Source organism: Anolis carolinensis, chromosome 6 (assembly GCF_035594765.1).
Source record: "Anolis carolinensis isolate JA03-04 chromosome 6, rAnoCar3.1.pri, whole genome shotgun sequence".
Classification (NCBI taxonomy): Eukaryota; Metazoa; Chordata; class Lepidosauria; order Squamata; family Dactyloidae; genus Anolis; species Anolis carolinensis.
In genome coordinates this window covers 91530931-91557563 of record NC_085846.1, presented here as the reverse complement: position 1 = coordinate 91557563, position 26633 = coordinate 91530931, and the positions used below count along the sequence as shown (strand labels likewise).

At 38.1% G+C, this 26633-nt stretch overlaps 4 long non-coding RNA genes across 9 annotated transcripts in view; 2 read left to right on the top strand and 2 right to left on the bottom strand.

The window, feature by feature from the left end:
- The window catches only part of LOC134299983 (uncharacterized), a 29204-nt gene extending 22463 nt beyond the window's left edge, over window positions 1–6741 (top strand). The window contains exon 2 of the long non-coding RNA XR_010007250.1: window positions 5540–6741. This is a non-coding gene — a long non-coding RNA (uncharacterized LOC134299983). The remainder of the gene's footprint in view (window positions 1–5539) is intronic.
- On the bottom strand, window positions 99–24790 carry LOC100552789 (uncharacterized). The gene is made up of 4 exons (XR_506571.3): window positions 24776–24790; window positions 9895–10253; window positions 1663–1756; window positions 99–282 (listed from the first exon to the last, which is right to left on the bottom strand). It is a non-coding gene; the product is annotated as an uncharacterized LOC100552789 (long non-coding RNA).
- The window catches only part of LOC134299982 (uncharacterized), a 26747-nt gene continuing 10330 nt past the window's right edge, over window positions 10217–26633 (top strand). For both annotated transcript variants that reach the window (XR_010007249.1, XR_010007248.1), the window contains exons 1-3: window positions 10217–14508; window positions 16477–16553; window positions 21356–21477. This is a non-coding gene — a long non-coding RNA (uncharacterized LOC134299982). The remainder of the gene's footprint in view (window positions 14509–16476; window positions 16554–21355; window positions 21478–26633) is intronic.
- Window positions 25273–26633, bottom strand: part of LOC103279119 (uncharacterized) — a 16578-nt gene continuing 15217 nt past the window's right edge. For 2 of the 5 annotated variants that reach the window (XR_506572.3, XR_010007245.1), the window contains exon 4: window positions 25273–26440. This is a non-coding gene — a long non-coding RNA (uncharacterized LOC103279119). The other 3 variants (XR_010007246.1, XR_010007244.1, XR_010007243.1) reach the window with 3 other exon arrangements.

Here is a 26633-nt window from a genome sequence, read left to right as displayed (position 1 = left end):
TATTATTATGTTTATTTATACCCCCCTTCTACTTTCCACAAAGAGAATCTACCAGTAATGCAAAAGTAAACTGAACAGCAAACTTAAGTAACAGACCATTTAGATTCATTTTCTTTATTTATACAAAACAGAAAACAAAATTTAGGATAATAATGGATAGTCTTCTCTTCCATCCTGCATTCCATACACTTTTGCATTCAAATTTACAGTCCATTGCCAAATGGCAACATCACTGGAAGCTATGAGGTTTCCATTTTGTAGCCATGTTTTTCTAGTTCTGCCCTGAAAAAAAAAAAAGAAATCATCACAGTCATATAAAATTTCAGATGTATCTTTTTTAAAAAATTAAAAAATTAAAACAATATGATATAACCAATAGGTTTTTTTATACTTGCTGTGATCCTATACCAGTTGACCTAGAAAGGAACTTCACTAAATTCTATGGGATTTACTTGAGCATAGCCATTACTGGCTAACATTTCACACTGATTTCAATGGGATTTAAGTGCAATTTAACTTAGTCTGGATCTAATTCATTATGTTTATCATATCTTCACTTTCTCCTAGTAATAACATAGCATGTATAACTTAGGATAATAGCATAAGAGTAAAATCAATACTGTTTGACAACACTAACTGCCATGGCTCAATGCAATGGAATCATGGGAGCTGTAGTTTTATAAGGTCTTTAGCATTCTTTGTTATAGAACATACATGAAGCAACTGAAATTTGGCAATTAACTGTGTTCTCATTGAATACAATATCATCCCATTTAGGCATCTGTTGTGTTTTTTTTTTTGTATTCTGACCAGTTTTTCAATATTTACTCTAGAGGATCAAGTTCCTAGTCAAGTTCAGAAGTACTTTTTTTCAATTTGACAATAAATTACCACAGTTATATTTTTGTCAAATTCAGTGGAGATGATCCATTTAGTTTAGGCACAATGCTAAAATACCTCTGCAGCTGGAATGTACCTAGTTTCCCTGATTACTGTGTTGACCACACAGATAAACTGTAGTTATTGTTAAGTATGATTAAGGGAAACAAGGCAGTTTCATCTTACAATTTTAAAGTAGATGTTACATTAAAGATATTTACAATTAACAAGTTAAAATACTGTTCATCTAGAATAGAAGCAGAACTCTCATATTCTCGTGACATTCTGGCCAGGGAGAATATTATTCAGTGAGAACATACAATCATTCTTGTGGCACTGATAGTTTAGAATTAAGTCTGCACAAAGCCAATGTTTACTCTTCAAAAAACACAGTTCTATGTTTGTTTTGGAAAATTATTTAATGTGTATTTTTATCACAGTCTAATCTGATACTCAATTTGGGCAAGACTTGGGCAACCTGATGCCTTAGATCAGTAGTTCTCAGCCTGTGGGTCCCAGATGTTTTGGTCTTCAACTCCTAATCCCAACAGCTGGTAAACTGGCTAGGATTTCTAGCAGTTGTAGGCCAAAACACTTGGGGACTCACAGGTTGAGAACCATTGCCTTGGATGTTGGTGAACCCCAATTCACATACATCCTATCAAGCACAGCAAACAGTGGGGGGGGGGGGGGGTAAGCTCTTCAATATCATGATGTCCACATTTTCCCATCTCACCCTACAGATCGTTCTTTATATAGATATATGGAAACTGTTCAAATTACCTTAACTGATTGGAGAAATCATCTTCCACATTGTCATCATCCCAGTTGTCTTCCCACACATGTGCATCTTCATCTTCATCTAAACCAGCCCAGTCTAAAAACAAGACACAGAACATGCTGATTTTGTACAAAGTTCAACAATTCTTGGGGAAATGTTTCAATTCTACTGTAAATAATACTACTATGTTATTTTAAGCAACTATCTTACAGACAGGTAATTTTACTAATTAATAATTGAATCAAAGGATTAAAGAGCAAAGGGGTTGAAACTTTGATGCTTGCTGTATATCGGAGTGGGCAACTGTGGAAGGCTAGGGAGCACATCAGCCCACCCAAGATGCATTAAAAAAATATTACTCCCTAAACAACGTCAAGTAATCAAGGCTGCTCCTGGTCTTATATTGCCCAGGAAATATGCAAAATTTGGTAGAAATGTATTCACACACCCCGAGTTTGGTTCTTCCTCCCAAATGTTGTGAAAAGCCCTTTACACACTGAGAGGGCATTTGAAAGCCAAGAATATTGATTTTGTGGCAATTTTTGTGGACCACCAAGGAGTCCTGGTGGCCACAAAAATAGCTCTGAGAGTTGCATGAGACACATGGGCTCTATTTAACTCACTTCCTCTGTAAATACTGAATTTTTAGCATCTCTAGACACTTTATAAGAGGATTTTTAAAAAATCTCTGTGAGAAGAGATACTTAACGCCTCAGTCTGGACCAGAGCCAAGAACCATGGTTTGTAAATGCATGATTGGAGTCAAATGACAGAAACACTTCACAGACTGACACCTTTAAAGGTCTGGTTGATAATTTGTGGCCGCAGATATTCTCAATCTGAGAGACTGAACAACTCAGTTCAAGGTGGATAAAATGAACAGGGTGAGCTGGTATTAGCCAACCCAGACAGGATGAGGGAAATAAAGCAAAGAGGCAAGACTGCAGCAAACCAGATGTTGTCTGACTAAAGATCAGGTATTAGCCAAGGAAGCTAAAAATAAGGTTGAAGCGAAATAGAGAATAGAAAGAACTAGAGTTCTGAGTGGCTAGCAAGGTGGAGTGAGAGGTGAGGTGCTGCCTGCACCCTCTCCACAGACAGTGATCCAATATCAGTTGGGGCCCTATTGTAGGGAGTTTTCAAACTGACAAGTGAACAAGTTGTGCATCAGATTTTTTTATCATTACAAGACAAGCAGGAGCTCAGACTATTAAATAGTGTGCTTTTTCCCCCTGACAGGCTTTCACACTATTGGCACAAATATGTAAGGTTTGAGATGCACAATGACAGAGGCTGTTAAGTGAACAATACACTACTGTACATCTTTTCTAATACTGTTCTGCAAGGCATAAAATTGGATAACTGGCTTTCAAAACCCAATCTGGCAATGTCTTCCTACTGACTGCCAAACTAAAAACTTGCTTTCTATATCTATTTCATGTCTCCAGCATTATAGGGCAGGAAAAAGATGAATCAGATTCGTGATTAAACAATACTGTACTTTAGATAAGAATTTGTAATGATATGCTGTGATAAACAACTAGCCTTTCAACTGAAACATTTTGATAGAATTGCTCAAAAGGAACAACCTGTAGATATTTCAGGGCAAAAACATTCTAATTTAATATATAGCACATAAAACATTTCCATGTACAAAACTATGCCTATATCATGGGTTTAAAAACAATAATGTTGAAACATACATAAGATCAATGTATCTATAATACACAGTCCTTGCAATTCCTATTTGGAAGATGAGACTTAGGATATACAGACTCCCTTGTCACAACCTTTTTCTCCCCTGGAACAAATATTTCCCAGACTACTTAACACAATTAAAATTGTTGGCATTTATGTTAACTATGATTAATCAAAGTTGCATGTAAACTAGAATCTAGAAATCATTTTGAGATTCTTGTTAATGGTCCTTAGCCATTTTGGAGTGACAGATCACTCAGAGAATCTAATGAAAATTATAGATTCCATGCTTTAAATCTTCATTGAGACACAGGACAAAAAACATGATATATATTGTTACTCCGGGTACTGCAAATATCGATATTAGCCTTATAATGTAACCTTTGTATAAAACAAGACAAAGACTGTAATTATATTCTTATTTATATTTCTAGATAGATGTTATTTATAAACGTATTGTTGTATACCATTGTAAAGGTCACCATCCACTTGTATTACTTTTGCTTGACCAGATAAAATGAAAAATTATGTAGCATCACAAGGCTTCAAAATGACATCAGCAATATTTTTGTAAACTGAGTGCAATACACCAACTTTACAATAATTTGAATATTATTTATATAAGCATTGAAAGCCAAATCATGATTTTCTCATTACATGAGAATTCTCAAGTCACTTGTTCTTTATACCTGAGTAACATTTCCAAAGATATTTAGAAAATGATGAATTCTCATACACATATGGCAGAGAAGTACATGCATTACAGTAGCACAGTGGAATTCTCACTAAAAACAGAATAAATCCATTTCAGATGACTGAATTTGAGCGGTAGCAAAAAATCTTCATTGAAATATGACACCTTAAATAAAAATATTCCTTTGACAATATATTTTACTCCATGTGCTAATATAATTTTGCCATGAACAAGCATACTATCTAAATAATAATGCTTGTTTATAAAATTAAGTTTAGATAAATCTTAAATTGCAAGAATCACTACATATGTATATTAAGATCTCATTTAAAGCAACTGTGTATAACATTTCTAAGGTGTTCTTAGCTAGTTTTCAGATGACAATCAGCCTGAGAGTGTAAGATTGAACACTTAAGACCTTTTATTCACTACAAAAGTTTAACAATATGCATTTTTAAAATGTAAAGTATGATTCAAAAGCAATTTTGAACTTTCACACAAACACATTCTGCAAACTATAACTGATTTAAAGAGACTCATATTTAAAATACAGCAATTGTAAAATATAAAGTAAGAAGTATTTACATTTTTACATGGCTGCTGTTTCACTAAAAACAGATTATTACGCACCTGTTCTATGAAAATATGTTTCACGCTATCTTTCCATAGGCAGGTAAAGCCTGATTGTTTCTAAGTAAGCCTTGAGGGTTGGTTGTTGGGGGAGAGGCCTCTCAGAATGTGCTATATTGTTTATATTCTTTTTTTTAATGGTCATACTTTTAACTGTTTTAATGCCACTGGTTTCTCTGTATTTTTAACTTTTTGCACTATGTGAATTTTGCACCATGTGAATTTATAGCTGCATATTTTAAATTTTGAAAGCTGCCCTGAGTCCTGGACTGGGAAGAAGGCAGAATGTAAATGAATATACAAATGATAATACATCTGACAGAAAAAAAGAATAATAGTTATCCATCATACCAAAAATGAATAAACAAGTTAAATTTTAGAATACTTGGGAATTCAATTCAAGATCCTTAGTTCATACAATCCTAACCACTTTTACTCTGAAATGATCTCAACAGAAAAGAATTTATGGTAATACGATAATATTGGCTTACTTTTACTGTTTGTCTGTTTACTTATTGGATGCAAACCCTGTCTTTTTCCTGGAGTGGGAATTAAAGTGGCTTTCAGAAAATTAAAATAAGATCAAATTAAAATCTTACATTGTAAAAGTTAAAAAATAATTAAACAATTCATTAAAACCATGATTACAACAGTTAAAACACATGTAAAACACAGGAAAGATAACTTAAAATATTGTACATGACTTTTTTCGTGCTACAATTATATAGTTTACAACTCACAGGACTGCCTGAATAAAAAAGGTTTTTCCTGAAGGACAGAGCAGGGAGAGAGCTAATTGGACTTTTCATGTTGTTGTTGTTGTTGTTTATTTTTACCCCCTTTTTCTCTCCACAAAGAGACTCAAAGTGGATTCTTCCAGAAGTGGATTCCACAGCCTGAGAGCAGCCACAGAGAAGTTTCTCCATACCTCACAACCTCTGAGGATGCCTGCCATAGATGTGGGCGAAACGTCAGGAGAGAATACTTCTAGAACATGGCCATACAGCCCGGAAAACATACAACAACCCCACTCTCTTCTGTGTTTTTAACAAACATGTCTATGAAGCAGGCATAGGCAAACCGGCCCTCCAGGTGTTTTGGACTTCAACTCCCAGAAATCCCAGCCAATTTACCAGCTGTTAGGAATTGTGGGAGTTGAAGTCTTGAACACTTGGAGGGCCTATGCTTGCTATGAAGGTTGTGGAACAGAAAGACAGCTCATCACTACTGATCTTAACTCTCATGCTGGCTTGTATAGCAAGATACAGTCCTTCAGATAGCCTGAACCCAAGCTGTATAGGCCTTTAAAAGACAAAACCAGAACTCTGCATTGTGAATGAAAATTTTCAAGTCCAGACATAGAAGAGAAGACTGTATTGATAAGGCAATTTTTGGGTTTTTGGATGTTGCTTAAACTGTAATTCCCATCAACACAAACCAGCATATCCCACAATGAGAGATTATGGAAGTTGTGACCCTCCAGATACTACCAAACCACAAGATACCCATCTGCACATAAAGGGAATATGAACCTTGCAAGTTAAAGCAAAATGACAGCTTACTCGAAGTAACTACATATATTTTTCTTGAACATTTAAGGGATGCTTGTGGGACTTTCTGCCTAAGATTTCAGTATATTATTTCTAACTTTGTTGCAACTTTGGAGCAGTCGTTGTACTGCATCAGGAAATAAAGTTCCACAGGATGGGCCTACCTACCCTTAACCTGCATTTGATGAACTGGTCATGTAAAAGTTGGGAAATACCACTCTTTCCAAACACTTATTCTCAACAACAACACATAAAGACCTTGACTTCTTTGTTCAATCCAAACGTGTGTTTTGCTGTAACTGCTTACATATTGAAAAGGGGGATCTACCATTTTTAAGGCCTTGTCAGGGTTTCATTTCTGTGCTTTAATATTTCTAATGTTTACACTTATAAATTGTTTAATTGTTTTAGATATATACACACACACACACACTTTTGTTCTGACCTTCACATTGTATTGTTTTAAATATATTGTTAAATACATTTAACATTAAATATGCGGAGCTGTAGTGGTGCAATGGGCTAAACTCTTGTGTCGGCTGAACTGCTGACCTGAAGGTTGGTGGTTAGAATCCATGAGATGGGGTGAGCTCCCAGCTGTCAGCCCTAGTTTCCCATTTGGGGACATGAAAGAAGTCCCCCGCAGGATGTCAACACATCCGGGTGTCCCCTGGGGCAACATTTTTGAAAACAGCCAATTCTCTCACACCAGAAACAACTTGCCTCAATTTGCTTGACAAGAGATATATATATATATAGTTAGCCATCTTGACTCCCATTATTGATAGAAAAATATGATATGAATGAGGATGATGATAATAGAAAATACATGTTGAGATCCCTTACCCAAGATTGTCCACATGGGTGACTGAGATAATGAAATCTTTTTTTATGGTTTAGTGTACACAAGGTGGGAGGCTGGATGGAAATCTGCCAGAGGTACTTTGTGCTTTTCCCGCATGGCAGGGGTTGGACTAGATGGCCCATGTGGTCTATTCCAACTCTGTTATTCAATGATTCTATGCACAGGATTATTAAAAATATTGTGTACAAAGTTACTTTCGGCCTATGTGTAGAAGGGGTATGCAAAACATAAATGATGTCTTGTTTAGATTTGGGTCCCATCTCTGAGATATCCCATTACAATGCAGCTATTTCAAAATTCTTAAAAGATTCTAATGCCAAACATTTGGATAAGGGACACTCAGCCTATAATAATCTGACGGAGAAGAAGGCTTTCTTGTCTTTCAGACCAATGAACACATTGTGGCTGTGGGTAAGTACTTGAATGACCGCATCTCCTCCTACCAGCCCGCACGAGCCTTGAGATCATCAGGAGAGGCCCTTCTCTCAGTCCCACCATCATCACAAGTGCAATTGGTGAGGGCCTTTTCGGTGGAAGCTTCGCACCTTTGGAACTCCCTTCCCAAAGAGGTGCAATTTACTGGCCTTTCGCTTGCAAGTTTAAAATTTTCTGTGGACTCAGGCCTTTCCCAATAACTTACAGTAGACAATGACTAAGCAGCTATTGGTTAGGCACATCATTGAAGGATACCTCGGATTTGGCAATGTTTACATGGCCTAAAGAAGCAGAGCTTCTAGGTCAGTAGTTCTCAACCTGTGGGTCCCCAGATGTTTTGGTCATCAACTCCCAGAAATCCTAACAACTGGTAAATTGGTTGGATGTCTGTGAGTTGTAGGCCAAAACACCTGTGGACCCACAAGTTGAGAACCACTGCTCTAGGATCTCAGTGCAATTTTTTATATTTTTTTGGGATAACCTCAGTGGTCTGAGGCCTAGGACATTTTAATAGTATAGGCTAAATACAACATATACCATTAAGCTTGTAGTATCTGGGTTATTCATGTTTTATTTGGGGTTATGATGTTGTTGGTTTTTGTGTCATGTAATTTGTTGTTTTAACCACTGTTCACTGCTTTGAGTCCCACCCATAGGAGGAAAGTGGAATAAAAATAAATAAATAAATAAGAAGTGGTAGGTCATATTAAGTGGAAAGAGGTCATTGCTAATGTGTGTCTTTGAATCATTTCAGAATTATAGAGACTCTTATCACAGGATTTTCTTGGCAAGATCTGTTTAGAGGAAATTTGCTTATGGGTGCATTTGCACCAGGCATGGGCAAACTTCAGACCTCCAGGTGTTTTGGACTTCAACTCCCACAATTCCTAACATCTGGTAGAAAGTTGAAGTCCAAACCCCTGGAGGGCCGATGTTTGCCCATGCCTGATTTACACTGTAGAACAATTGATCTCTGTGGGTCCCGAGATGTTTTAGCATTCAACTCCCAGAAATCCTACCAGCTGGTAAACTGGCTGGGATTTCTGGGAGCTGTAGGCCAAAACACCTGGGGACCCACTGGTTGAGAACCGCCCTAGAACAAACGCAGTTTGATTCCACTTTAACATGTCATAGCTCATTGCTGTGGAATCTTGGGAGTTGCAGTTTTATGAGGATTTTAGCCTTTACTTCCAAAGAGTTCTAGTGCCTCACCAAAGTACAACTCCCATGATTCCAGAACACTGAGTGATGTCAACTAAAGTGGTGTGAAACTGCATTCTTTCTATGGTGCAGATGCACCCTTTGCTTTCCTCTGAGAGTGTGACTCACCCAAAGTAACACAGTGGGTTTCTATGGCCAAGAGAAGATTCGAATTCTGGCCTCAGTCCAACACTTAAACCACTAAACCAGGGGTCCCCAAACTAAGGCCCGGGGGCCGGATGCGGCCCATCGAAGCCATTTATCCGGCCCCCACAGCACAAGGGCAGAAGGGGGTTGGGCTAAATGACCCAAGGGGGTCTCTTCTTCTCTTACAACCACTATTATTATTATTATTATTATTATTATTATTATTATTAATATTGAGGCTGGGTGGCCATCTGTCAGGGATGCTTTGCTTGTGCTTTTGGTGCACAGAGGCAGAAGGGGATTGGATTCAATGGCCCAAGGGGTCTCTTCCAACCCTCTTTATTATTATTATTATTATTATTATTATTATTATTAATTATTATTATTAACATTGAGGCTGGGTGGCCATCTGTCAGGGGTGTTTTGCTTGTGCTTTCAGTGCACAAAGGCAGAAGAGGGTTGGACTCAATGGCCCAAGGGGTCTCTTCCAACCTTATTATTATTATTATTATTATTGACATTGAGGCTGGGTGGCCATCTGTCAGGGGTGCTTTGCTTGTGCTTTCGGTGCACAAAGGCAGAAGGGGGTTGGACTCAATGACCCAAAGGGTCTCTTCCAACCCTCTTTTTATTATTATTGTTGTTGTTATTATTAATACTATTATTAATTATTGCTCGGTGGCCAACTATAGTTTGGCCCTCCTACGGTCCGAAGGATCATGAACTGGCCCCCTGTTTAAAAAGTTTGGGGACCCCTGCACTAAACCGACGGAATAGAAGTCTCAAAGGGGCGAGGAGACCCTTGTAAACCAAGGCCCAGGTCGGAAGAGCAATCTCACATCCTCTTACACACAGCGTGGGATGCGCGAGTGCGCATGCGCGTCCTCACTTGAGGCCTACTGCTTCTCCCTTTGCCTCCAGCGCACAGTCACAGGTTCCCTCGCTTCTAATCCCTCCGACGCGCCTCTCGCCATTGACGTCCCCTCCCTCGGGTCCCTTCTTTCCCCAGACCCACCTTCGGCCGGGAACTCCTCGAACTCGTCGTCCTCCTCCAGAAGCCCCAAATCCACGGGCTGCTTCTTCTCCGACATCCTCCGCCTCGGCCTCACTCCACTCTACTGCTCCCCGCTGAGAATGACGGGATCGTGACGTAATCAGCCGGCGGAGAGGGAGAGATGAACAAGCAAAAAAAAAAAAAAAAAATCCCTGCGCATGCGCTCTTTGAGATGGAGCGCCGCTCGTGCATCTTCGCCTCCTCGCCTTGTTGTTCCTGTTGTGATTGACAGTTGCTTTTCGCGCCTTCCTGGTTCTCTCCTTTTCTCTGTTCTGAGGTGACTGTGACCTCAAGGAAAATGTTCTTCAGATGACAGATGTCTTATTTTTTGTATGGGGAGGGGAAATAATCAGGACAAATTAGTCAAAAAGAGGGTAATACAAGTATACAGTATTCACTGTCCCCTGAAGTGATGGACACTTCAGGGGACATCTATCTATCATAGAATCCTACAGTTAGAGGGGACCCCAAAGACCATCCAGATTAACCCCCATATGCATGTATACATCTATGTATGTATCTATTGCTGTCTATCTATTAGGGTTGTATGTTTTCTGGGCTGTATGGCCATGTTATAGAAGTATTCTCTCCTGACGTTTTGCCCACATCTATGGCAGGCATCCTCAGAGGTTGTGAGGTATAGATGTGGGCGAAACGTAAGGAGAGAATACTTCTAGAACATGGCCATACAGCCCGGAAAACATACAACAACCCTGTGATCCCGGCCATGAAAGCCTTCAACAACATATCTATTTAATATTTGGGAATGTGGAAAACTTAAGTTTTTGAATGAGCTTCAGTGTATGAAAATATGCCCAAAAAGTGTTAGTTTTTTAAAAAGTGGAGCAACATTATTCCTTTTCCTGTTGAGTTTATTTGGGAGGTGCCATTTGGTTTAGCTGAGGCCTGGGACAACTTCGGCCCTCCAGGTGTTTTGGACTTCAGCTCCCACAATTAACAACCACTAGGAATTACCCTACATGCATCAAGGGAACCGTTGACTGCATAGAGAAGCTGATGAGTTCTTTCTCCCACCCTGGACTTTCCACAGATAGATAAATCCCACAACTTCTGGGGGTGCGTGCCATAGATGTGGGTGAAACGTCAGGAGAGAATGCTTCTGGAACATGGCCATACAGCCCAGAAACGCACAGCAACCCAGCCGGTTGGCTTTAGAAATTGTGGGAGTTGAAGTCCAAAACACTTGGAGGGCCCAAGTTTGTCCAGGCCTGGTTTAGGCAAAAAGGTTGACCGGATTTGAATTTATGCCACCTTCCATTATAGTCTTTTAACAAATACACCACATTTATTACAATTATCAATTAATTTGGTTAATGGTTAATAAGGCTGGCTTCAGAAATATGAATATAGTGTACCTGGATTTGGTGATAAATATATGGGGACAAGACATACCTTATGAAAATCTATCATTTTTTTAAAATATGTGATTTGTTGCTTCTTTTACATAAACTCAGAGGTTTCTCGTTACAGCTGACATGCTAAAGCAGAGCTTTCCAAACCATGTTTTGTGTGAACATAATGAGAAACCTCTGAGTCTAAGCGAAATAACCAATGGGAGATATTGTGTCCACATACATTTCGTTATTACAGTTTATGTTTGTGTCTGTATCTCATATAAGAGGGTGGTCTAACCTCCGGTTGGCTAGTAAAACTGAATTAATGTGTGGTGAAATTATATATCTCTAAAAATGTTTCACTAACATGGAATGTTTGGAAAGCTCTGCCTTAGACTGCTAAGGCGGGGAGGGGGGGGTTCCTTGATGGCGGCAGAGAGGAGGAAGGTGGAGTTATGCAAACACTACTTGCCTAGTTTCCAACAGACCTCACAACCCCTGAGGATGCTTGCCATAGATGTGGGTGAAATATCAGGAGAGAATGCTTCTGGGACATGGCCATACAGCCCGGAAAACCCACAACAACCCAGTGATTCTGGCCACAAAAGCCTTCAACAACACTATAAATGTTTATGTTTTCAATATAAACCTTCCAGTTTTTTAAATCCAGGAGATGGACTTCTGGCCACTTACAAGTCGTTGTTGTTGGGAGGTGTTTATTATTGTCGTGACAATTTGGAAAGCTCTGGTTGGTCTACATTCTTTAAAAACAAGACTTGTGTTAAGTTTTGCACAAAGCATGTGCCTTGTTTCCGCACAAAAAATGGAACTGCATTGCTGAATTTGACACAGACACAGGATGGGGGCCTGTGGCTTATCCATGCCACCTATAGTGTTCTTTGCTAACATTTTCAACCATTTTCTCCAACAAGTCTGAGATGTAGTTATCTGGTGAAATAGTTCAATTTGCTGGCTTTTATTAGAAGTAGTTTCTGGTCTCTCTCACTTTCTCTCACATACAAAATCTGCTTTCTTAAGGTGCCTTCTTTCTTCAGCTTTCTTTGACTTTTCTCTCTGTTTACCAGGCTGTTGCTTCTTCCCAGACAATTTGCCACACATTTCTCTCTGGTTCCATTGTTGCTCCTCAGTTTAATGTAAGAAATATTAATAAAATATGTCATATTTCAGATTCTGATCAGGCACCGCATATAATCAAAGTGGCAGATCCACATTTTAAAAATCAGCACATCTGCCCTAGATTGAATTAATGAATGAATGAAGCTTTTTTAATATCCTGCCCCATCTCCCAAAAGGACTCGGAGCGGTTTACAACAAAACAATAGCATAAATAATAATAAAAAACATAACAAGTCAAACAATTTAAATCACCAAAAAAAAAAAACAAGTCATAATAAATAAAATGGAATGTAAGTTAATGTCACAATCAATATAAAACTATGTGAAAGTTTTACTTTATTTTTTACTTTATTTGATGCACTTTACTTTATCCATCAGTTAGAAATAGCCCCATTGTCCATCCTGTTCCAAGTCTCTTAGTGATTATAGCACTTTAGTCATCTACCTCATTCTCTGTGTTCAGAACACTCATTCTGTGCACTTTGGCCCAGTTCGTTTTTATGACTTTTATTCTGGTGCCTAAATTATGGTTAACTATACCATGGTCACCATTTTAATTCTAACTATGTTAATGTGTATAATTTTGTACTTTTATTTTGATGTGTTTTTATTCTGTTTATTTTAATTACCCGAGCTTGGCCCCGTGTAAGCCGCCCCGAGTCCCTTCGGGGAGATGGAGGCGCGGTACAAAAATAAAGTTATTATTATTATTATTATTATTAAAGTTAAGCATATAAAATATAAAACATATAAACATTAAAATTAGTAAACATGTGACCTCTTCTTGCGAGTTTGAGCACTAGGGTCAATTAAAATTCCATTTAACTCCAATGGTTAAACATATGGTTAGACTGACTCTAGATAGAGCCATATTTAAACCCACTGGATGCAACAGAACTTTTTAAAATTAATCTTTATTCAAAAATAAAAAATAGTAAAAACAAAACAATGCAATTTTTCCCTATAATATATAAAACTACTACATTTAACACAACTATATCTAATACTGGTCCATGCGGTCATGAAGAGTCGGAGACGACTAAACGACTGAGCAGCAGCATATCTAATGCAGTCACCCTAACAGAAAACATTCCTACACTAATAAACACATATTTACACACAGCTATTGGGACTATTCTATGAACCTGACACTCATTGTCTGTTAAATTTTACTTACTTTCCTATTCACTTTAGATAACACTATTATGTCCACACTTATTCTTTTAGTAGCACTGCTCTAATTCATAAATCCAATAGTTGATTTTTCCCACTTTTGCTGTAGAAAAATGATAAACAAGTTCCATTTTTAAAAAAAAGTTAGTCAGGGATTTCTCCTTAATCAGCACTATCTCAGAGAATTCACAAATCTTCGTCAGCCATTCTTTTTGTATTGGGATGACTGGGTGACAATGGAACGTAATGTCGTCATAGCTTAGTTTTCAATGGGTCAGAATATGGTTTATGACGTGATCCAACCCACTGGCTAATATGCTTTTGGACATTGCCACATTGGAAAAGCCATTAAGTAATGCCTGTTGTTATTATTTGCAATCAAACTACTGGTATAGGAGCCTCAACAAAATCCATAGAAGAGGTTAGAAACATAAGATGCCATCAATTTTAAACGCTATAACTCACACTTTTCATAAATGTATTCTACAGTTACAAACCCAGAGGGTAACTGATTGAGTTTGGTGAGCTACCTGCTTGTGGTGCCTGCAGAGAGTGAGATTTATCACTTTAAAATGAAGTTGCATTCTGCAGGAGCTCGTTGAATTGTAGCACTGTCTAGCGCTGAAAAGGGAAACCTTATTTTATAACAACTTCCTTTGTATTGTGCAGGAGTTTAAGCCTAGTGTTCACTGCAGAAAAAATGACACTGTCCAAAGAGCTTTATATAGAAATACAACTTGAATTTTTCTGCATTTTCCTGAGCCTATGTACATTTTTGTTTCTTATTTAGATTATGTTTCATCTACTGAACTGAATGGAACTCAGGGACTCATAACTGTTCAAGACTTGAGCCTTGATTGCTGATTACAGCCAAAGAGTATGATGGCAAGGAAAGAGATGGTTTCATCTGGTAAAACAGACAAATTAGATCTGTGCATCCCTTAAAAAGAACTGTCACATTTTCAGGTTAATTTTGTATGCTGCTGGTGATTCAGAGTAACCCAGAGTTCAGCGTGTACATGCCAGAACAAGTTTGTGCCTGTGGAGGCTGTGATATGTTCTCACTAGGCAGTTACTTCCCTTGCCTTATAACAGCATTGGCAGGTTGCTGGTTCTTTTCCTTGAACACCAAGAGGTTGATTCATGAGTCGATGACTTGCACAGCTGGCTTGTACTGTGTCCTAGATTTAAAAGGGAGGGGGAATACACACGGGGAATGTTTCAGACTTGTTCCAGCATAGTCCCTCAAATGGTCAATGGTTAGGTAATGGTAGAAAAGGAAATACAACCATTAAACCCATTAGATGGTTGCTTTCTCTGGAAGATTTGGATAATAATGACCACATGCTAATTTTATCAGACAAAAAAACCCAAGATGTGCTTTATTGCTCCTTCAACTTAATGAAATGTTAATACGAATGAGATGACGGCAGGGTTAGTAGATTCAGAGAATATGGCCCCAGTTTAGTTAACATTGGACTTGACCCAAGAAAATCAAGTTCAGCTTAGTTTGTTCTTAAATTTGACATATTCTTTTCAACAGTTTTCTTCACAACTCACAATCATGAAGGGATTCTACATATACAACAGGGAGTAAGATGCTATTGCTGGCTCCAAAACCATGAGTTGTCTATCTTGTGCTTCAACAATGGGTTTTCTTGGGCATCTCTCTTAAAATAGTGTATTGCTGGAGCACGATTTCTCCTCTCATTCAAAACGTCCACTTGGTTAGCACATGCCAATATGTGCCTGTCCCGATTTACATAGATTGCTATGATGCATGGTGGCCCATCGTAGTATGAGTATAATGCCCTTACATCATCAAGGTATCCATTTAAGAAGCATTCACACAAATAAAGAAAGCAATGTGCTTCCATTTCTTAGGATCTGCTCAACACTGTTTAAATACTTTGGAGTGAACTACTTGGAGTCACGAAGGTATGGAGGAATTCCTGTGAATTCCACAGCCATCATCTATTTACTCTAAACCAATTCCACCTGCTTTCCCCAGTGCGGTTCTTTAGGTCCCATATGGGAGAAAAGTGGGATATAAATTACGTAACTGATTTTTGTCTTTGTGACAAAAGAGAGGAGAAGACATTTCTTTTAAAAATCTACCAGTTTCAATGTCAGGTGCTCTCCAGTTTCAACCAAATCATACCACCACCAGCACCCATGATTTTTTTAATATTAGAAATTGTCATTATGTGCCCTCTTTTACCTTGCGCTGTAATTTGAATATTGCCAATAGGTTTTCTACATCTGAAAATATTAGCATGCCTGGTATGATAAATCCTAAACATTCAGAAAGAAATCAGAACCATACTTTTTTAGGTTAACAGTTTTTATCATAAAGTTGCTGGATAGGAATGATTCTTGGTTATTTCATGTTGGACTTGAAAAAAAGAGTCCTAGTTGGACGCCGTTAATGGCTTATTCAGATCAATCTTCTTGACAGTAAGATTCTTCTTTAGACCTTTTACAGATCAGAAGAAGGCTATGTGTGACATAAAAACAGAATATCTTATACTTTCCCATTCTCCAGACAATTAATCATGTAATTTTCTTTCAAGACTCTTACAAATTTGTATTAATACAAGGCTGAATTGGACACATTTTCCCCAATACAGTTTATTTAATATTAAATCTATTCATTTTGGGGTAAATGGAGAATTGTAATGGTTAAGATGTCACCAGAATATATTTCAAGTGCCATGTTAGGTTTATCAATCAAGTAAAAATTGTGCACTTGAACATAAGAGCACATGGCTACCATGTGATCCTTCCTGACTGGGTTAATTGGAAATCGTGTCTCCCATCCTGTTATGAGCCTTTGAACAAAACAGCCATGTACAGAATGTTGCTATCTATTTTGCAGGCTTTTCTACCAGCACTGACTAAAGAACTGCCTATCAAGTACTGCCAGCACTTAGATCCATTAATGAAGTCAACAATGTAAGACTCTCCTGCTTATTAAAAAAGCATAAAATATATCAATAAACATGGCAGGATTATATTGCTAAATTGCATGCTAAATTATAAAATGAATTGTAGGATACAAGGGAGACAAAAACAACTGCTACCCAAGATAAAGTTCCCAAGGGGACAGCTATCAACCCAACCATTATGTAAAACATCATTGTACACTGAGGACACTAAAGAAATAGATTATAACTAGCCCTTCTAAAACTTTCCAGTGTATTAAATGGCGACTCCATGGTTGTCACTCTTAGGCTGGATCTACACTCCCATATAATCCATATTATCTGAGTTGAACTGGATTATAGAACTCTACTGCACCATATAATTCAGTTCAAAGCATATAATTTGAATTTTATATGGCAGTGTAGATCCAGTCTTAGAAGATATGGGTTTAGAACTGCCAGAATCCTTTACCCATTGAACATGCTGACTGAGCTTTTGAGAGATGAAACCTAACTATGTATCTGGAAACCTGAAATTGAGAAACTATTACACTGAGCTAGTGTTTACTGGTATGTTGTGATCTCTTTTCAGTCATTCTTTTTTCTTTTCTCAACAGTATAAAGTGCTATTTATTTTTATCTTTGTTATTTGCTGTCAAGTTGGCTTTGGTTTTTAATGACCCCATGAATTAGAGTCCACTAAAAACCTCAGTCAACTACAGCCCTGCTTAGATCTCTCAAGTGGCTTCCTTTATTGAGTCAACCCATGTTTAAGGTGGTCATCCTCTTTTCTTACTGCCTTCTACTTTACTGAGTGTTATTTTCTCTTCCAATAAATCTTGTCATCTCATAATATGTCCAAAGTATAATAACATCATCTTAACTATTTGTTATTTTTACATTGTATATTGATACTGCTGGAATATCACACCTCAGTCCAATTGTTACTCCCAATTACAATTGACTGGGTGAATCAACGGAACGTATATTAATGTTGATGTACCAGGTTTCTTATTTATTCAGTTGGCCTACTCTAGTTGAGAGTTGTAATTAGAGTTAGGCCTTAATCATTACCACCATACAGATACAGATAAGAGTGGGAATAAATTTAAATAAAGACATACTATAGAATGTTTCTGCTTAATACCACCTTTCCAAATACAACTGCATTTAATCATATATTGTAAAAACTAGTCCTTTTGGATGGTAATTTATATATACATCCTCCAGAGAAGACATTTCCAGCGTTTCAGTGAGGTCCATGTGATAATTTCAACATATGTAGGCATCAATCAAAATATGCACCTTTGTGTCCAGTGTGGAGCTTGCTTGTACATGTGGATTTCTTAAACTAGATCCCATTGATTGTGATGGATTCACTCATAAGTGTTTGTTTATTCAGTAAGATATTTCTACTGCATCTTCTTGTCTATTTCTATCACACCTTCTATTTGAAGATCTAAGAGCAATAACACTTTTAAAAGAGGATGGTATTATTATTATTAGTAGTAGAAGTAGTAGTAGTAGTTATAGGTACTAATACTATTGCTATTATTTAGATAGTATCATCCTATAAAATTTTAAGCAGTCAAACTATTACTCATGTTTTTCTTAATCAGTTAAATTCGGACTGAAATAATACTGATGAAATAGATGTTATGCCTGTGTATATATCTTGGTTTTTCACAGGCTGTGCCTTTTCAATATATTAATTTTCTATGGCTTTCAACCTAATGTGATCTCCTTTTCCTGTTATGTACAAAACCTAGAAAAGAATAATAAATTTATAGCATAATGATAGCATTCTTTTAAATACATAAGCATTACACTAATAATTTTGTCTTCAGCAATGTACAATTATTGAAAAACATTATTTCATATAAATGTGCTTTCAATCAGAATGCCAGTGCAAAAAAGTAAAATAAAAATAAACCTTAGATTGATGGCATTATTTTTCTTGGAAATAGGAGAAAGAAGCCAGTGCTTCACTATGTTCAAAATTCAGTATTTTCTTTGTTACAAAGAAAGATAGCAGGTACAGTAGAGACAATGCAACAAGGAGCTGAAAGCCAGTAAAAACTTGTTATGCAATGAAGAACTTCCTTTTTACAGCTCTTGCGCTCTTTTTCTGAAAGCAGATCATTGCCATAAAGAAGTATTTACCAATTTTAAAAGGTCTTGGCCCATCATAGCTAGTGTTAGATTTCGAATATAGCTTTTGTTGCCAAGGTGACAAACACTTATAAATACAACGCCTCGTCGAATGTGCTTTTATCCCAGTATTTTTGTGGCTTTTAAATCAGATACCATTAGCAAATATATTAGGTAATTTTGCTGAAAGATGATTTTTCCACTAACACTTTTTTGTTGCATTTCCCCAGGTATTTGGGTAAATGTCTGTTGTGACACTCCAGTCCTGCTAAGCTTCTACTGTATGAGGATAGCTATAGTATACCTGTGAAGATTTACACATTAACTTTGGTCTTTCTTTTTAAAAAATGGATAATTGCAAAATGTGTGAGTGACCACATTTTCCAAGTTTTTATTCAAGCTGTTCCAATTTCCTAAGCAGCATTTATTGCTTACATAGTGATTATAAGATTGACCGAGTGCTTGATATTTTCAACTAAAATATCCCTTTTGTAAGTGGCACAGTAATATAGCTTATAGCAGAAAATATATGGCATTTCTTTCCCACCACTTCTTTCCTTCCACAAAACATACAAAATACTACCCAAGCAATTCCTCTGCAGTGTAGCCAAGCAATTCTTAAAATGTGAAATAATAACTTCATTTGTTGCCCAGTTCTGTCCATATTGGGAAACTAAATGATTTTGTTAAAGTTTAAAAAAGCAAATTGTGCAAACAGCAGTCTGTATCTTTGGTGACCAGCAAAGTTTGGACTTTGAATTTTAAGCTGAAATGATTGGTTTATACTGTGCACATATTTGGTAGCAATCAAAGTATTGGCATCAGAAGGCAGGCATTAATTTCAAATATTTGTAGTTTCCTTACCAGACAGCAACTGTGGCGGAAAACATTACACAGTAGGATGTTTTCCAACCACTGAAGGATGGTGTTTCGCTTTGGTAGTATTTGAGCTGGATGAAAAGGTAAATTATAACTTGGTCATCCCAAATCACAACTCACTTAAGCTGAAGTTCTTGGATTTAAACTAATTTAGTTCCACTGGTGCGTGTAAATGGGACAGTAGAGCCTGAAATTAAACTACCGCAGTGTAACCTAACTTGGTGTAGATCACACTATGAGGAGTATATAGCACATTTTCACTCCCAAGATAACATTAGCTAATAATAATAATAATAATAATAATAATAATAATAATAATAATAATAATACTTTATTTATACCATGGGGACTCAGGGCGGCTTACAAAATAGCACAAAAGTTGCCATATATAAAATGCATAATACATAAAATACATCAATATGAAAACAATAATAACATACATAAACCAGGTATATAAATTGGATAAAACAATTAATATAGCAGCCCAGCTGAATGCAAAGAATGTAAATATAAAATGATTGGCAATCAGTTCTGGTTACTGTCTAAATGTTATCAAATGCCTGCTGAAAAAAAGTTTTTAACTCTTTCCTAAAGTGCTGTAGTGTGGGGGCTTGCCTAAGTTCCCTGGGGAGGGTGTTCCAGAGCTGGGGGGCCACCACCAAGAAGGCCCTCTCCCTCGTCTCCACCAATTGCACTAAAGACAGAGGCAGGACCAAAAGGAGGGCCTCTCTAGCAGATCTTAGAGCCCGCACCGGTTCATAGGGGGAGATGTGGTCATGAAGATAAGCTGGACCTGAACCATGTAGAGCTTTATAAGTGCTAACCTGCACTTTGAATTGGTAACAGAAACTTATCGGCAGCCAGTGGAGCTGCTTCAATAGGGGCATGGTATGCTCCCTATAATTAGCTTCAGTTAGTAACCTGGCTGCCGATATTTGCATCAATTGCAATTTCCAAACTGTCTTCAAAGGCAGCCCCACGTAAAGCTAAGGAACATGTCCTTTGTGTTGTCACATGGCTGGAATCACTAGGTTGCTGTGAGTTTTCCGGTCTGTATGGCCATGTTCAGGAGAGAATCCTTCTGGAACGTGGCCATACAACCCGGAAAACTCACAACAACTCAGAACATGTCCTCCATTGCTGTGACAATATTAAAAGTCTTTGATACTGCTTTTAGTCATTATTCCATTTGTGATGATGACTGGCAAACAACTGCAGATCCCTTTTTCCTTGGAGAATTCAAAATTTAAAAGACAGTGCTTTTGTTGAAAGCACTGAAGGAGCTTATCTGAACATTGCAGTGGCTAAATGAAAGCAGGCTATATCAATCTTCTGTGGCAACTGCCCTACAGGAATGCAGATTGTTCATATCTATCTCTTTTTTTAATAGCAACCAAATAATGGAGGGTAAACTTGCCTATGATTTAGCTAAAATACACAGCAAAGCACTATGGATGTAAAAAGTATTTCAATTGTGTTTTAATGGTGCTAGGGTAGAGTAGATGCTTGCATGTAAAGTCACCAATCTCTGGCCTCTCCAAAGCTTGGAAAAGTTACTTGACTGAATGGTGGCTCCCAGAGTCATAACAGACATGTATACTCAAACATTTCACAAATGATAATTGGGACATGTGTGACAAAGCAGCATCAGAGTATGATCAAAACAACACAAGTTGTTATTAATGAGAAAGAACAGAAAGGTGGAAACGATTTGAAGGCACACAACAATCCTAGTATTCCATGGCAATCTAGCATCCAAGTACTAACAAGGACTGACCCTCCTCATCTTCTGTGATCAAACAGGTGCCTTCAGGGTATATGAAGAATTCTCACATGGAAGATGGAGCAAGCTTGTTTTCTGCTGTTCCACAGAACGGAAATCAATGGATTCAAATTTTAAGAAATATAATTCCAGCTTCTTGATGGTAAGAACAGTGGAAAGTAACAGTGAAATGAATCCCCCCCCCCCACACACACACCTTGAAGATGGTAGACTTTCCTTTGTTGGAGATATCTAAGCAAAGGTTGGATGGCCTTCTGTCAGGAATGATTTTGCTGTGGATTCTTGTACTGACAAAGGATTGACTAAATGACTCTTGGGATTGTGAATGATGGCGGATCGCCATATTGGGTCCGGGCTGTGGCGCAGGCTGTTGAGCAACCAGCTGCAGCCAGCTGCAACAAATCACTCTGACCAAGAGGTCATGAGTTCTAGGCCAGCTCCAGCTCGGAGCCCCACATTTGTCATTGTCTTTGTTGCATGTTAAGGCATTGAATGTTTGCCTTAAATGTTTGCCTTAAATGAGTCCCCTTCGGGATGAGAAGGGCGGAATATAAATACTGTAGATAAATAAATAAATAAATATTCTTTTTTCAAATGTAACTTTTTAAGCTCTGCATTTGAATCTCTGTCAATGGCAGGTTCCAGAGATCAGATCTTGGAGATTATTATTCTTATCCACTGGAAGACACTTTTCTGCAAATTATAGTTAAATAAAAAAACAAAAAAGAGACTATGGAACTATGCTCTTTTCCTATCCAAGGGATCCCCCCCCCCCCCGGCTGCTACAGGATTCTACATGTTTCCCATACACTTTAACATTTATTAAAAAAAAGATCAGGAGGGGTCATCTGACATCCCTTGTCATCAATTGTTGCGATGTTTTCCCTTTTTACTGAATCCTAGTGTGGCAATAATATCCCTGCATGATTGAGATCAATTCAAAAATTGATCATCAGTGGTGAGAGTTAATAAACTGAGAAGATGGTGACAAGGCAGAGTAAATAGCAGTTGATCTGGCCAAATTTATTCTGGGCAGACTCATACTATTTTTAAAGAAATAGGATAATAGTTTAGGAATCAGTGTTGATCAGCAAATAGTTTTGAGGACATGTGGACAAGAAAGCTTTTTTTATACAGTTTTGGCTGGTGCACTAAATAAGCTGTATTCTAAAATGCAATGACCTCACTCTATTTGCCAGGGACAGTCCTGAGTCATTCTCTGTTGTTCCGCCTTTTAGTGCCATTTATAATGTCCAATTTTCTTTCCCCCTTCCCTTTCTATCATTGTCTTTGTCTTATTTCAGTTAAAGCAAACTGAGTTCAAAGTGCAAAAGTAGTTTTGATTCAGCTAGGTTAGCAGTAGATAGAGGAAAAGAGGGCAGATTCAAATCCTTCTTAGTATGCTCAGAGAAAAGCAAACTGTGGTAGCCCCTGCTAGGTTGTGTATTATTCCACAATAATAATTTTTCCTACCTTTCCTTTATCACACTCTGGCCACATGTGTTTGTGTTCAGCTGTGAACTGTTGGGGAATATGCTGCTACTGGGCATGAACAGGTATCATTTTGACTTAATGATGCTGTATTGGCTGAAAGTGAGGAGGAGCTGAGGAGCCTTATCACCAAGGTGAAAGAAGAAAGTGCAAAAGCTGGGCTGCAGTTAAACATCAAGAAAACCAAGATTATGGCAACCAGACTGATTGATAACTGGCAAATAGAGGGAGAAAACATGGAGGCAGTGACACAATAAGTCAAACGACTTGGAGGCATATTAGAACAACATGTTGTGTGAGGATCTCCTGGGATACACTTCTAAAACCTTAACTTTTCTAGGATACAGGCCCTTGCCTTTTCTTAAGGCTGATCACATGTACACATTGCACCAATACTACAAGATTTTCATGTGTTAAATCAATTCCACATTAAGTGAAAAGAATCAGAGTGAATGTGTTGTTGAAGGCTTTCATGGCCGGGATCACAGAGTTGTTGTTGTATGTTTTTCGGGCTGTATGGCCATGATCCAGAAGTATTCTCTCCTGACGTTTTGCCCACATCTATAGCAGGCATACCTCAACCTCTGAGGATGCCTGCCATAGATGTGGGCGAAACGTCAGGAGACATACAACAACCCTGAAATCTGAGTGAAATTTCAAAACTTTGGATTGGGTTTGGCATGTATGCAGCTGCGCACATATTTCAAATGGTCTGAGACCCCAAAAAGTTATTTTAAGATAAATAAAATTGTTTCAAATAGAAATGGTAGAACTTGGGAGAGGGGGGTATCTTCTGTCCTGACTGAATTCTTGATGAAATATGTGTTGGTCCTTTTGAAGCAATTGTGAAAGTACTTTATCCTTCAAGAGATGTGGGCTTCTGAAAGTTAAAATGTACACTCCTAGAGTTCAAACATCATCCACACAAATCTGCTTGTTTTGTTGTAATGTGTTTTTAACTTTTAGAAATAGTTTAGAATGGAAGTGTTGTCAACAATATGAACCACTTTGGAGACCCATATTTGAAAGTCAAGCGAATTGAAAAATTAGAATGGAGTAATTGTAGAACTGTTGTGTAAAGGCTTCATTCAGTACCATCAGCCTGTAGTATTGGCCATTTGTCAGATCTTGCTGGTATCTCCACCACATTGTGACTTTTCCTCCTTTCCTTTTGGTTAATTCTTACACACAAACACACCTCCACCTATCTTCCAGAGATGATGCTGTCACCTGCTAATTCCTTACCTTCTCCTTCCTTCTGCTTTTGGGAATTCCTTGCTTGGGAATTCCCCATGGGTCTTTTGAAACATGTTGGGCCCTGGGGAAAGACTGATACTCATGAAACCTGATGCTGATAGTCCTGAGCCTCAGGGGTGGATGAGCCTTCCCCTCCCAGTCCCTTGGGGCTTATGTTTCCCTTGGAGACAACATCATCTCTCTCCATTTTCTCTCTCTCTTTCACACTCCTGTCTTCCTAAAGAGCAGAAACTTGGAGGGAAGGCTACAAAAAGACAATTCCTTCTTTGCTTTGCTTGCAGCCACTTTGTGGTCGTTTTGGGCATCAATTTAAAATGACTTTTCATTGAAAACCAACACCAGAAGCATAGGATCTGTGGCGTCACCCCATTCCTTATATTCTGGCAGTCCTTGTAGTTAAGAGATTGGCACATGAGTATAAGAGCCGCAGATCTTGTGTGTGTTTGACTTCAGGATATAATATATCTTGCTCTTTTACTAAGATCTGAAATGATTTAACAGCAAACAATTGCTGGGGAAAGTGCCTAGAAGTCAAGACTCATTTTTGGTTTGAGAATTAGATGGTATCTAGTGAAGCAGTACAGGTAGCACTCTGCGTATGTGTGTGTGAGAGAGAAAGAGCCAGAGAAAGAGAAAGAAAGAGCATGTTTAGGGCTTGGCAAGCTGGGAACGAGCTGAAACTGGCTACATACCTGAGGCAGCTGTTACATTGGTGGCGCCTGGATTCTTCTTTCTCAGACGCAGGGCTGGCTCCCCCTCATCGTTCTCCTCCCTCTCTCTGCCCCACAAATCTTTCCTTTGCCTTTTCATAGGAGCGTCATTCCAGGCTTCCCATGCTCCTGGGATCCCAGCCTAGCCTTACTGTCTGGCATTCAAGGCCTGTCTACCTGGGTGATGATCACATACTGGCCCAGGCCTGAAGGCTTTAGAAAAACCAACCATCATCACTTTTATCTCTCTCTCTTTTTCTTTGATTTCTGATTGAGATTAGACATTGCCATAGCAACTGGAGAAAGTGACAGGGGCGAATGGAGCATACCTTTTCCCTCCTGCTTTTCTTTTTCTTTTACCCCACCACCACCAGCAGCAGCCTCTCACCCCCAACCCAATGTAAGGCTCAATCCTTTCCTTCTGGCTCCATCAACAGACAATTGTCAACTTGACCTCCCAGACTCCATTATTTAAAAGAAGGGCTCAATGGATTCATAAATTTATCCGTTTCTGAAGGACAAGGTAAAAACTTAGGCATGCTAAAATGGTTTATTCGGGTTGTAGTAAAATGTGTAGATAATATGAAGGAATACTAAGAAAATCATGAGAAAATTCCATATTTTTCTAAGAAGAAAAAATGAATCTAATAATAAATGTACAATAATAAAAACTGCCAATTGTGATAGTAAATAAGATGGTAACAATGCTGGTTTGTGCACAATTGTGTTACTAGTTTGGAAACATATTTTCTCACTCTGAGGACAGATTTGGAATTTCCGAGGAATCACAAACTTTGCAAAGTCCTGTATTTTGATATGAAGTTAAATAAAAAATGTGGTGAGAGTGTGGAGTCTCAATCTGTAATAATTAAGAATTGTGTGGGGCTCCCTTTTATCTTCCATTGATCCCTTTCTCCTTCTTTCTTTATATACAGGACAGCCCACATTCTGGTTACTACAGTTTCCTTTATCCATGTTCAACAACATATGTCCTCTCTAGCCATTTTCTAGGTCCTTCAATTTGACTATGATATTCTTGGGCCAGAACTCCTTCATTTCAATGGGGTTTGTCATCATCTGCGATTTTGCATATCTGTGTGAAGACAGGGAATGTATCCCCCATGGATACAGGGGTCATACTGTGTTACAATCTTAATTCCACTTGGACTCATACAGAGACTCACATTCCTCTCTTATTTATTTTCTATTTGCATGGTGATTCTCCTTCTTATGGTGGAGCCTGGTGGTAGAGAGATTTCTCTGGAATCAGAAGAATCAGAGATGTGTCAGTTCAGAATCATCTCAGTTCCTACGGTTTCCAGGTCAAATCCTGCAACTTTCCCAGACAATATCATTGAGCATTATGCATTAAGTACCTCAGCTTTTCAATTTAAAACATGTATATGTGTACACACAAACACAATTTTCTAGACCCTGAGTCCCAAGAATATGCACCCCATATCTCTCTCTATAGTCTCTTCCAGGGTTTTGAATGTGATGATTTTTCAGAAGTACAAGCCAGGTAGCCCAGGTGCCAGTTGAGGATGGGTGGTAATAGGCATCCAAGCTTTCCAATTTCTTCATATAAAATTTCTTCCTCCTCTTCTAATGCCATTTACTCTGAGACTTGTTTCCCCACCTGCAAACCTAGGGAAGAAAGGAATTCCCTGATATGAATCTTTAAGGTGGTTGTTGATTCACACTGCACCGGAGTGGAGGCTACTCAAATACTCTTCTGATGCTTCTGGGTATTCATGGGTTTCATCTTCTTTTCCAGAGATCTAGAGATAGCCAGAATTACATGATACCCTGTAGGCTTCCTTAGTTGTTAAGCATATCA